Source organism: Schistocerca cancellata, chromosome 6 (assembly GCF_023864275.1).
Source record: "Schistocerca cancellata isolate TAMUIC-IGC-003103 chromosome 6, iqSchCanc2.1, whole genome shotgun sequence".
Lineage (NCBI taxonomy): Eukaryota > Metazoa > Arthropoda > Insecta > Orthoptera > Acrididae > Schistocerca > Schistocerca cancellata.
Window position 1 is genome coordinate 290769692 of NC_064631.1, and position 12649 is coordinate 290782340.

Sequence of the window (12649 nt, forward strand, 5' to 3'; positions counted from 1 at the left end):
AATCTACAAGGTCTGGAAATGGGTCTTATTTAAGTGGTGCTCAAAAGTGAAAGTTAGAAGTCTGCCGAGGTGAAGAAGTTGAAAAGGCAATGAAGTCAGATACAATCTTCCAACAATTAGCTACATGCCCATCACAGATATGTACTAAAATTTGTAATGAATGTGATACTCAAGAAAAGTCTGACGATTTAAAAGTTGAAACTGGAAGTCAATAAAATTGCAAAAACAAAATGGCAGAAGTTTCTGACAATTCACAAGTTCATTGAGATGCTAATTCACCACCAACAGACTGCTCTCAACTTCAAGATAATCAGTAAAATACACCTTTCATCCATGAAGAGGATTATTTCAAGGTAAACTGACTGACGAGACTAAGCTAAAAATTAACAATAGGAGGTCAGGCAAGCCTAAGGGTCCTTTCCCCAGATGCACTAAGATCAAAAGATCATTTAGCTGCAATTATTATTAGAACTATACTAAAGAAGGTCAGAAAATTGAATGATTTAGGGAAATCTATTCCCCTACTTGAAATGCAGTATGTTGCATAGTATGCAGGTTATTCAGATAAGGAGAAAATGTATGGTTTGATGGGCCAGTTAATGAGTACACCAACAAATGAGCTTATTTCACTTCTAATCTGATGTATGGTTTGTGAATATCTAAAGTTTTCATACTTGTTATTTGAAGGTTTATTAATAAACAATATCCTCAAAAATGTATTGGCAGGGGCGCTCCCAAGACCTTAGTTACGCCACTGCAATAGACTGTCAATTTGTTTCACTGTACCTGGCTGAAGGCTGCTTTTGGGAAATATGAAGCAAGCTGTACAAGAACAGCAATCAAAAACAATGCAGCAGAGAACTGCTCCTACATTTGGTATTGCCATATTCATAAGGAACGCCAAAACTGACAACACTGTTGAAGAATAATTGTCAACAATGTATGTGAAAGCATTCCAAATTAATAAAAATCAATAATATGCTTAATTAATGATATTTTTCATTTACTTACCTTCTGATAATACTTCTGGACTTCCACCAATGCTATCTATTTGAGATATAGTTTGCTTCGAAATGCATAATAAATATGCAAGGCTCTGAAATGAATCTCACATTGCCAAAAAACTAAAGAGTAACAACAAGCCTGTGCTTGACTGTAATCACTTTCCTCAAATGTGTATCTTTATTTTAAAACAATTGGTGCTACCATATTTGCCAAAAACTCAAAATCAGTAGATGGCATTCAAGCAGAAGTTATGGAAACCAGAGCCGTCTTCCATATTCAACTCCCTTAGCAATTTATTCCTGATAGTTCTTCTATAGTATGTTTTCATCCACCAATAAAGATGATGCCTTTCATTTTGTTTATTTTTGGGCCTTCAAGTATTAATAATGCAGCACCACACATCATTACTCTTTCCTCATCTCCAGACATAACATAGCAGATGATGTGAAAACAATATGAAAAATAGCATTGCAGACAGTGCAAGTACACTACAAGAAATGTTTGCCACCAGTCTAGGGACAGAGACTAGAAATAAAGTTGGAAACATGTTGTGAAACACTGCAGGAAACATGTTTCCATGGTTGTGTGTATGTGGCTTTAGATACAGGTGCATACATGCCTCTGACAAGTTTGAACCTCATGGGAAAGAGGTGGTTAAGCTGTACACTATACAGATTATGTTGAGTATGGAGTAATGGCATGCACTTACTGGGTTCAGCAACATTAAGTTTTCACATGGGAACAAAGCACTGTGTAAAGTTCCACTGGACATTGTAATGTGAAACAAATTAGGAAAACTGAAGGAATTATTGGAACTAGACTAGTGTTTCCAGAATGAGATTTTCACTCTGCAGCGGAGTGTGCGCTGATATGAAACTTCCTGGCAGATTAAAACTGTGTGCCAGACCGAGACTCGAACTCGGGACCTTTGCCTTTCGCGGGCAAGTGCTCTACCAACTGAGCTACCCAAGCATGACTCACGCTCCATCCTCACAGCTTTACTTCTGCCAGTATCTCGTCTCCTACCTTCCAAACTTAACAGAAGCTCTCCTGTGAACTGAGTTCGAGTCTCGGTCTGGCACGCAGTTTTAATCTGCCAGGAAGTTTCATATCAGTGCACACTCCGCTGCAGAGTGAAAATCTCATTCTGAAAACATCCCCCAGGCTGTGGCTAAGCCATTTCTCCACAATATCATTTCTTTCAGGAGTGCTAGTTCTGCAAGGTTCGCAGGAGAGCTTCTGTAAAGTTTGGAAAAAGTTTGGAAGGTAGGAGACGAGATACTGGCAGAAGTAAAGCTGTGAGGACAGAGCGTGAGTCGTGCTTGGGTAGCTCAGTTGGTAGAGCACTTGTCCGCAAAAGGCAAAGGTCCCGAGTTCGAGTCTCGGTCCGGCACACAGTTTTAATCTGCCAGGAAGTTTCATATCAGTGCACACTCTGCTGCAGAGTGAAAATCTCATTCTGGAAACATCCCCCAGGCTGTGGCTAAGCCATGTCTCTGCAATATCCTTTCTTTCAGGAGTGCTAGTTCTGCAAGGTTCGCAGGAGAGCTTCTGTAAAGTTTGGGAGGTAGGAGACGAGATACTGACAGAAGTAAAGCTGTGAGGACGGAGCGTGAGTCGTGCTTGGGTAGCTCAGTTGGTAGAGCATTTGCCCACAAAAGGCAAAGGTCCCGAGTTCGAGTCTCGGTCCGGCACACAGTTTTAATTTGCCAGGAAGTTAGTCTAGTGTTGTTCTTTCTGAATTATGAAAACGATTTTGTGCTATCATGTTACACTATACTCCAACTAAAATTACTCTGTTTTTGCAGTGGCAGGCAACAGTATTGCCAGAGTGCAGTTGAGCCACACTTCACAACGCACTACATGTACCTATAAGAATAGCAACACAGCAAGCACATGGCACTAAAAAGTGAACTGCGACTGGATGGCGGCTGGCTCCTTGACAAAATAATTTTAATTGGTGTACAGTAGTTATGCACTGGGCTGTGTTTTAAGTTAACCGGTAGATGGAAGGAACGTCCTGTCACCTTTATGTCACAGCAATTAAACAAAGCAGAAAGAAACTATTCTAGAACAGAAAAAGAAATGCTGAGCCTCATATGTGGCATGATGTACTTCAACTGCCATTTGTATGTGAAATAGTTTAAAGTAACGACAGATCACATTATTGGGATTAAAGTATTCATCTAGTAGACTAACATCTTGGCTGCTGAAAATAGGCAAATTTGATTATGAACTAATCCATAAACCTGATATAATACTGCATTATGCAATACGACAAAGCTTGGTTTCCATATTGTGGTTACAGTCAGGCTACAAGAAGAATTCTTAAACCAGCCACATGATTCATCTACATCTATGAATTATCGAATTATCTATGAATTATCAAATTATTCAGTCATGGGGGATGGGGAGGGAGAGGGGAGGTGTAGAACCATGGAACAATGAGTAGCTGAATATTATTGGTGGCATACATCTAGACAAGATGTAGAGCAATGTGCTAAACATTGTTGCCATATGCACAGTGGAGAGAGTTGAACCATGGACATATCCCACTGCAAAGGTTGTCAGAAGTCAGTACTCCTTTTGAAATGATTGGTATGGATATTTTAGGACCTTTTAGACAGACATCAGAGGGGGAACTACTATGTTCCGACTATAATGGATCACATATCATATTATGTAGGAATGGTCACATTCCTGAATTAGCAAGCCGACATGATAGCACCAGAAATGGTGAATAATTGGTTATCAAACATTAGCATTCTGGAAACATTGATCATGGATCAGTGCATTATTTTATGTTGCAATTGATGAAGCAGTTGCATCACTTATTGCATGTTCATAAGCTGATGACAAGCCCATCCCATTCACAGGCATATGCAAGAATGGAGTGTGTACATTGAATGATAGGAAAAATGCTAAGCCACTACGTGAGTAGCAATCACTGCAATTGGAATACTTTAGTGCCATACGTTGCTGCACCTACAAGATGGGAGGTCATGAAATTACATGCCTATTGCCACATGAAGCAGTGTACAATCACAAAATACTGTCACCACTTGAGATGATCAAACCTAATGTGAAAAAAAATATTGAGACAGTGCTGAATTTCATGAAGACATTGTGTGGGATACAGAAGCAGGTACAAAAAGCCAATATGAAGGCCCTTCAATGTCAGTAATGGGTAGGGCAGCACAATGTAAACTACTGGTGCAATGTGTAGGTCAGTGAGTCATATGACAAGTCAATGCTCCTCAAAGGGGAAAATGAAAAAATTCATCACTTTGTATCAGGGTCCATATCAGGTAATTGAGATGACCACACCAGTGAACGTTAATGTGCAGCTTTCAGTGCGCACAGTGGTCGTACATGTCAGATGTATATATCCTTTTCAGGATGCACCAGGTTCATTGTCACTGGTAATGGCACAACTCCCAAAAATGGTGGGAAGGGAAAGTAAGAAGAGAAGAAATGCCACACTCTCACGCTACATGCACATTACCATTTGCCATGGAAGTGAAAGTGTGTTAGAATTTGTTATGTTTTGATAGGTGTATTTGTTGTGTCATGTACAATGGTAATGAAGCTATGAATTTTATACAAATGATGACAGACTTTGTTGTGGTATGTTTGAGACACTGGCTCACAGATCACAATATGTATGTAGATTTTGTTTTGTGGTAGATTAATGATTATTTTGGGGGATGTCATATATGAGATTATGCATTTTGTTGGGTGTACCTAGTGCATGGGTGTGTGTGTGTGTGTGTGTGTGTGTGTGTGTGTGTGTGTGTGTGTGTGGAGGAGGGGGGGGGGTGAGCACAGTTATGGGTAATTGTAGATGCTAGATTTTGTCTAAGAAGATGAGCATGAAAGACAAGCTTTTATGCTCTTTCAAGATTTCTGGTTGGTGAGTAGATACCCATGTTTATGAGTACATGAAAAAGTAGATTATTGAAATGCATTTCAGGGGTCAAATTAATATTCATGGTGATTGTGTCAGAATTGTTGTGTTGGAGAACTTAAAATGTTTCTGGGAATTAAGTGCTGATTTATCTCATTTTAAAACTTGTGTGTGGTACCATAGGTGGGAGATTATTCCCTAGTATGAACTGTTATTACCTGAAGTATTAAGGACACTGGATTCTTGCACCTTAGTGTAAGTGGAATATTCGCGGGGGTAATGAACTTTTGGACTACATTAATACTTTGTAGAATTAATGGGAATCATTGTTGGCTGACAAAATATATACTCAGTGTTTGTGAACGGCTGTATTTTGTTTTCATGAACATTTTGTTTTCATGAACATTTTTTTTTTTGCTTGGAATATCATATATCTTGTTAGTATAGTGAGATGAGGATTTGTTTCACATTGTTTTGTTTCACAGTTTACCTGATATAGTGTTTGTTTTATTGTAAATAATTGTGTGTAGGTTTATAAAGAGCACATTGTACCTTTTTTTCGGCACAGAACAATGGCACACTGAATGGTTTTGTGTATGCCCATCCGGGTGATGCAGACTACCATAAAGACATGTGAAATGGAATTATTTTTAGGGAGGACAGGAGCTGGAGGGTACCCACAGGCCATCCTTACACCACAACCCTATTTTCAGAAGGCAAGTCCAACTGCATGTATTCCATACACAACCCAGTGGTGCTTATCTTGAGTTGGTACAAGCAAGAGCAACCTACGGCAGCAGATCAGTTGAAACTGCAGGGTAGTAGTATATTAATAAACAATGGCATGATGTGGGGCATTTCAGGGACAGCTTTTCAGGTACCAGCAACAATAATAGGTGCTATGATTGTGAACCCGATATATTTGTTACTGTACTTGCCTGGAAAACCTTTGGAAATACTATGCTAAAAGCATGATCTTTCTGAACAGTACCTTGGATCCCAACCTACTCAGTTCTCTGGATGAACTGATATCATCATGGAAGGGGGGTATTAGTGTGGGATAAATATTATTGCACATACAGCAGTAAGCAACAGATAACAGCACAAAATCACAGACTCACCTTAAAGTATCATCTTTCATCTAGTTATAGTTTGTGCCGCCCACATTTATCTATGGCAGAAAACTGCCCACCCACCTTAAATCTCCGTCCACCATCTACCAATCGAATGGGTCACCCTTACAGAGCAGATAGTCACTAAGCACAGCAACCATTGGATATTGTGAACTGAAATAGATTGTTATAAAAGCAATTGGAATGAAAAGCGTACATAAATATAAGCAAAAATTGAAAATGTACTACGTAATGTCTAAGTCATTCACAGACTTGGCAGTAGCTTGAGATTTGGTGGACCAAATCTTCATAAGAGGGGAGAAGTGTTGCACCAACACCTTCCCAAGCCAGCTCCACATCCTGGAGCCACATGAGCTGCCAGGCTGTCTTCCAAATTCGGCTGCCAGAACTGGAAAGGTGCTGAGTCGGCATGGTGAAATTGTCCACTCTGGTACTGCAGTGAGCATGGTTATGATGCACTGAGTGTTGACACTTGTTGCCTGGGCCCCATACGTGACAGAAAGAGGCGCCTTTTCGTAACACCACCAGGCAATCCATTACAAATAACAGTCATTCCCATCATGCAGTATCTGTTGTCGACTGCTGCCTGCAACAAGAATGCCTCCATACCAGCCACTGACCCAATTGGGGTCATCCAGTGTTATCTGCAACTAGCCACTCCCCCCCACTAGCCATTGGTGTATGGGCTGTGCCTAGTCTTGATGCTGCCACGGCCTGAACTGGAACCTTCCACTTGAGATCTACAGCAAGCTGACATTACCCAACTCATGAGCGCATTGGTCTGTGCTTTGGTGCTTCTTCTCCTGACCCACTGCTAGCTGCTCCCTGCATTTATGTCTAACATCATTGCTGGATCACATCTAAGCTAGCTGTTACTACGTACCTGTGGCAGTAACATCCTTTGCTAGGGCCACTTTTCTGCCAGGCATTCTTGTCGCCATCTCACGCCACCATGTGCTTCACAACGACTGAGGGCCAAAGCAAACCTCTAGGACACTGTCTGCAGTGACTGAATAAAAACGTTGTTGATACCACTGTAGTTATGATTCTTTGACAGCTGAGGAATGTATTCTTCTTACCTGCTGCCCAGCCAACTATCTTGCGACATCTTGACATATTACTGGGTCATTCTGACCCAAAAATCACTCATTGACATCTATGTTTATACTGCGCAAAACACCCTGCAGTGTGTGTCAGAGGTTGCTTCATCATCATCTCTTTCACACAGATGCAGAGAATCAGTTCATTTCAGGTGCACACTTTGTTATTGTCTTTGTCCCTATCTCCCTCTTCCCCATCTCTTCCCCCCCCCCCCCCCCCCCACTCCCACATATAACCATGTACCTTGTCCCATCACCACCACTTTTAAACACAGCACATAGAGGTATGGTATAACTTTAATATAACAATAAAGTAAATAACATATTTTAATATAATAATAAATTATTATAAATACACTCCTGGAAATTGAAATAAGAACACCGTGAATTCATTGTCCCAGGAAGGGGAAACTTTATTGACACATTCCTGGGGTCAGATACATCACATGATCACACTGACAGAACCACAGGAACATAGACACAGGCAACACAGCATGCACAATGTCGGCACTAGTACAGTGTATATCCACCTTTCGCAGCAATGCAGGCTGCTATTCTCCCATGGAGACGATCGTAGAGATGCTGGATGAAGTCCTGTGGAACGGCTTGCCATGCCATTTCCACCTGGCGCCTCAGTTGGACCAGCGTTCGTGCTGGACGTGCAGACCGCGTGAGACGACGCTTCATCCAGTCCCAAACATGCTCAATGGGGGACAGATCCGGAGATCTTGCTGGCCAGGGTAGTTGACTTACACCTTCTAGAGCACGTTGGGTGGCACGGGATACATGCGGACGTGCATTGTCCTGTTGGAACAGCAAGTTCCCTTGCCGGTCTAGGGATGGTAGAACGATGGGTTCGATGACGGTTTGGATGTACCGTGCACTATTCAGTGTCCCCTCGACGATCACCAGTGGTGTACGGCCAGTGTAGGAGATCGCTCCCCACACCATGATGCCGGGTGTTGGCCCTGTGTGCCTCGGTCGTATGCAGTCCTGATTGTGGCGCTCACCTGCACGGCGCCAAACACGCATACGACCATCATTGGCACCAAGGCAGAAGCGACTCTCATCGCTGAAGACGACACGTCTCCATTCGTCCCTCCATTTACGCCTGTCGCGACACCACTGGAGGCGGGCTGCACGATGTTGGGGCGTGAGCGGTAGACGGCTTAACGGTGTGCGGGACCGTAGCCCAGCTTCATGGGGACTGTTGCGAATGGTCCTCGCCGATAGCCCAGGAACAACAGTGTCCCTAATTTGCTGGGAAGTGGCGGTGCGGTCCCCTACGGCACTGCGTAGGATCCTACGGTCTTGGCGTGCATCCGTGCGTCGCTGCGGTCCGGTCCCAGGTCGACGGGCACGTGCACCTTCCGCCGACCACTGGCGACAACATCGATGTACTGTGGAGACCTCACGCCCCACGTGTTGAGCAATTCGGCGGTACGTCCACCCGGCCTCCCGCATGCCCACTATACGCCCTCGCTCAAAGTCCGTCAACTGCACATACGGTTCACGTCCATGCTGTCGCGGCATGCTACCAGTGTTAAAGACTGCGATGGAGCTCCGTATGCCACGGCAAACTGGCTGACATTGACGGCGGCGGTGCACAAATGCTGCGCAGCTAGCGCCATTCGACGGCCAACACCGCGGTTCCTGGTGTGTCCGCTGTGCCGTGCGTGTGATCATTGCTTGTACAGCCCTCTCGCAGTGTCCGGAGCAAGTATGGTGGGTCTGACACACCGGTGTCAATGTGTTCTTTTTTCCATTTCCAGGAGTGTATATTCAATATTTTAGTGTAATAATAATAACAATTTGTTTAATTCAGTGAATAGTAAGTTGCATTGGCATAACATCCCATTAATTACTGTTAAGAAAATATAAACTTTGAAAAACATACATCTGAAAATTTGAGGAGTACATGTGTCACACAGTTAATTTAAAAATTATATCATATGAGCATGTAAATGAGGAGTTGCTAGTCTCCCATCGAGCACCTGCCCAGGTGGTGGATAGGGTAATGCGTAGCAACTGCAAACGCGCAATTAGGCACACATGGCCATAGTCGGCGGTCCATTTGTAAACAGGAAACATGACACAACCCAATTGTACTTTGTAATTTCTCTGACACTGCAGTACACAGTTACTATTCTCTCGAATTAGCCACTCAAGTAACATCTACTATGAATTGACAGTTGCTTTTTGCAGTATTCGCACATATTGAGAATACAAATAAAGCTGAATTAATATTTATCATGCTTTTGTAAGGCAAACCTGCTAATAGAACCATTTTTTTCTTCCGCTTTCACAGTAATATGGGATCCAATTAACAATTTCAATTTAACAGTGATGAAATATGAAGAACATGGTTTCCAGCTGAAATCACCTACTTCTCCTGAGTGCCATTTGTTACATGATTTCCTTGACATTCATTCAAATAATATTGACATTTTGTTTGAAATTGTTGATACATTAGAAGAAATAGGAAGTAGCTGTGATGATTCCATGAATTGTGGTTTGGATGACGTCACTTGTGTCAGAAACTGTGCTGAAGAAGAACACCTTCCAAGCCTAAGAAAATCATGTACTGCAACAGCTTTCAGCGACAACGAAAAGGCAGAGAGATATCAGTTAAACAAAAGAGGGGAAAAAAATGCTTGAAGTTATGCAGTGTGCAAAGGCGTTTTCGTTTTGTAAAGTCTGGGCATGAACTATAGAAATGGAAGAATGAATTACACGAAGTAAGAAATATGCGCCAAATGGAAACCCAAAACCATCTGAATGAAAAACTGTTTGAAAGATTTAGAAGTGCTCGTGAGAGGCTATGCACCATTACCAATGGAGATCTATGAGACTTGGCACTCCGAATTGCATTCGACATGAACATTGCTAATTTCTGGGCTTCGACGACCTAACTATAAATGTTCAAGAAATCGTACAGATTAGGGATTCACAAAATTACATCACGTAAATGTGTAGAGCAGCTGTCAGTGATAGACAAAGCACAACTGCTACTTATAATTCTGATCAGTCAGGTTTCATGAAAGAACTGAGTGCACACCACACTTTATCATTTCAGGGTGAAAAAAGATGGAGTCGGTTACCCAATCAATGAATGCAATGACACATTCATATACAATAATGCCAGAGATAAGATGAGTGGGTTAATGTTTTCACAGCTGTATATCTGTCTTCAAGAACCACAAGGCAAAGTAGGACCAAAAATAAAAAATGGACTGTTTAGTTGCAAAAATCTTGTAATCAGTGTATCAAAATATGTAAAAATGGGAAAGAATAATTATCAACATTTCATTCGAAAAATTTTCCCACCAGTTGCAGAAACTAATTCATTGCTTTTCAAATGGTTCAAATGGCTCTGAGCACTATGGGACTCAACTGCTGTGGTCATAAGTCCCCTAGAACTTAGAACTACTTAAACCTAACTAACCTAAGGACAGCACACAACACCCAGCCATCACGAGGCAGAGAAAATCCCTGACCCCGCCGGGAATCGAACCCGGGAACCCGGGCGTGGGAAGCGAGAACGCTACCGCACGACCACGAGATGCGGGCTCATTGCTTTTGTTGGATTCATGGTCTGTACATAATGACGACTCTGTTTTTGTGGAGGATGTCAAAAAATCTGTAGATGTAATGTGGATTCCATCTGGATGCTTTCCACTGTCAAAAAAATTCTTTATCAAGAGGTTGAATCGTACTAGTAGTTCCAGATGGAATCTAGTACGATTCAACCTCTTGATAAAGTATTTTTTTGACAGTGGAAAGCATTTTTCAGGAAATTATCAGACAACATAATTTCCAGTGCCTCTCTCTCATTTCAGGTTTATCAGTGAAACATTCTTAAGCTTCAGTCATTTGTGCATTACAAGTTTTCTTCACCACACTTTATGAATTTGATCAAGTATGTCTGGCATGCAGTGCAATATGTAGACCAATGGCAGGGACCATTTCTGTCTCCATCCCAGTTTCGTCTAAATAAAACAGGTGGTTACTGCAAAATGCCTGACTGCATCAATTTTTTTCCTTTTTGTGGTGTGCCTGGTGCAAGGAAAACGGTTTGTTTTTGTCATTCAATAGACATTTTGCATTTTTGTGACAACTACAGAGAATAAACAGAACTTATAAATTATAGAGTGCAGCAACCAGTCTCCCTTTTTTTAGATTTATTATGCAAATCCAGATTTTGGCTAGTAGCTAGCCATTCTCAATGCACTATTTTCTATTCTCAATGCATGTAGGTCCCTGTTGTTCAGGCATCAGTCACAGTTCTTTGAATACTATCATAGTATTCAAAGAACTGTGACTGACGCCTGAACAACACTTAAATTCTTCCTTTCCTGCACAATTTTGTATGCTCCTTCAAGAACAGTGCACTTGCCATGCAAAATAATCCCCACTGAACAGCAAAGTTTCACTTTGCGGCTCTAACAAGATAGAGCTGTATCCTGTAGGCTGAATATTAGCTCCAAAAACTAACAACACAGCGTTCATAGGCAACGTTCACTACCTTGTGTTCTCTTCTGTTCCCTCTAGTATAAATGATTCTACCCGTATACAACTCAATGGTAGTGAATTTTCTGCAAATACTCATTCGCATGTGTTCACTTCCATTCACTCCATTGTAAACCAGGCTTTAGGTGTTTAAAATTGGTGTCTGTGAACTACGGATAATTCCACTACGTGGCGCTGCATGAGTGATTCACCGAGTCGCATGCTAGGTGGGCAGGGTTGTACAAACTACTGTTATAAGCTGTTCTTTGTGTGGCAAAAATACATAACTTCAACATTTTCTTGCAGTTCCTCTTAGCATTTCTTTCATTGTCTTCTTCCTGCATAAAAAATTACAGAGTAGGTTTTGACATGTCTTATTGGACTAATCCCTTGTACGATGATACAGCCGGACAGATTAAATGGTAAAGTGATAAAGCTACGGAAACAAACTATGAAAAGTGGAACACGGAACCTTAGAGGACTAAGGAATACAGAAGGGGAAATAATTAGAGTGTTAGAAAACAGAAAACAAGACATTGTGTTATCAGAAACAAAACGAAGGGAAATGACATAGAAAATAAAGGATAGTACATACACTTATACAACAGGGTGCAAAAACATCAAAGAGCAAAGTAAGGAGTGTCAGTATTGATAAAGAAAAATTACATAAACGTATTACAAGTTGGGAACATATTGACAAAAATCTAATTAAAGTAAACATAACTTTACATGGACACGAAACTACTATAATAGGAGTCTATGCAGTAAGCAAGGCTGAACTAGATCATACCAAAGAAACACTCTTCAATAAATTAAATGGCTTAGTAGAAGGGATAGGAAATAATGAGAAATAATAATTGCTGGATATTTCAATAGTAAAACAGGGTGACAAGTAGGAAATAAAATAGTAGGGCCACATGAAGAAAATATACTAAATGATAATGGTGTTTGATTAATTAATATATGTTAGCAAAATTCACAACAAATTTTGAATG

The 12649-nt window shown here is 41.3% G+C and overlaps 1 non-coding gene across 1 annotated transcript; it reads left to right on the plus strand.

Annotated features, from left to right (window-relative positions):
• The first annotated feature begins 2625 nt into the window (after nucleotides 1–2625).
• Nucleotides 2626–2700, plus strand: Trnal-caa (transfer RNA leucine (anticodon CAA)). The gene has a single exon. It is a non-coding gene; the product is annotated as a tRNA-Leu (tRNA).
• Nucleotides 2701–12649: the final 9949 nt, after the last annotated feature.